Source organism: Nanorana parkeri, unplaced genomic scaffold, assembly GCF_000935625.1.
Source record: "Nanorana parkeri isolate BGI_ZX_2015 unplaced genomic scaffold, ASM93562v1 scaffold241, whole genome shotgun sequence".
Lineage (NCBI taxonomy): Eukaryota > Metazoa > Chordata > Amphibia > Anura > Dicroglossidae > Nanorana > Nanorana parkeri.
In genome coordinates, this window is record NW_017306509.1 from 1,329,373 (window position 1) to 1,330,813 (window position 1,441).

A 1,441-nucleotide genomic window follows, 5' to 3' on the forward strand; every position below is an offset into this window, starting at 1 on the left:
GGGACACCCTCCCAATGCCGAGGGCACGTGGCCTGGTAAGGCGCAGGGGGGGGCGCTCGAACGTCCCCCCCCCCCTTTCCTGCCCTGCTGGGCCAGTGCTCGGATCAAGGGACTGTTAGGGGGGACCCCACGTTTTTCCCCCCATTTTTTGGGGCTGGGGTTCTCCCTTAAAATTCCTACCAGACCTAAAGGGTCGGGTATGGATTTTGGGGGGAACTCCACGCACTTTTTTAGTTTTAACTTGGGGGAGGGTCCCTCTAACATTCCTACCAGACCTAAAGGGTCTGGTATGAATTGGGGGAGAAACTCACGCTTTTTTTTTTTCCATCTTCTGCAGACTGTAAAAAAAAAAAACTTTTTTTTTTCCTAATGTCACTTTGCTGCTAACGAAATTTCGTCCAATAAACGAAATTTCGACCGGACTACCGCTAACGAATTTCAGGAATTCGGATTCGTTTGCATTCGTTTTAGCTGTAATTCGGATGCGTCCGAATTTCGATTCGGAACGAAACAAATCGCACATATCTAGTGTGTTTGCAAACAATTGATTTGAAACATTCCCATTTCTGTTTTGTGTTTTTTCATGACAAGATTCCCCCCCAGTCTAAGTCTTGGATAGCAGCCCTCTGCCTTGTAAAATGTGTTCTCCTGAAATTAAGTGTTTTAATTTATCCAGTATGTGCTCATTGTTTACAACGTAAATTAAATGAATTTGTGGTCACTGCTGCCCAGATTTTCCTTTTTATATGAACATTTTTAATAAGCTCTGCATTATTTGTGTTTAACAGATCAAGCAAAGCAAAAATTCTTGTTCTGGCTTCTATAAACTGTACCATAAAATTGTCTTGCAATAAGTTTATAAATGTCCACCCTTTTAATGTTCCAGCAGTGCCATTACACCAGTCAATGTCAGGATAGTTAAAATCTCACATTATTACTACTGTCCCCGCCCTTGCTGCCCTTTCTATCTGTGTAAGGAGCTGAGTCTCTTCCACCTCCCTAACACTGGGGGGCCTGTAACAAACTCCAACAATTACCTTTGTATAATGCACCCTAATATGTAAGTCCACCAATAATGCCTCAGCACCATCACACTCACCATCAACAAAGTCTTCTGTCACACTCACTTTAAAAATCACCTCTCACATAGAGACAAACACCGCCACCATTTCGTTTTACCCAGTCTCTCCGAAAGTGGGCATAGACAGGAATATGTACAGCCCAATCATGTAAAGAGCACTTGTAGACTTGCACCGCAAGAAAGGAACAGAAAGGCACAACCAAAGTGCAGCACTACTGAACAGGTAGTGGATTTTGCATATGTAATATGGCTGTTTTAATGCTTAGAACCAAGTCTAAATGATCCCGCCCCAAAGCCCCTAATAACTTAAATACCAACTCCAAGATTTAATAAAAACAACTACATTATTTCTCTGCAATT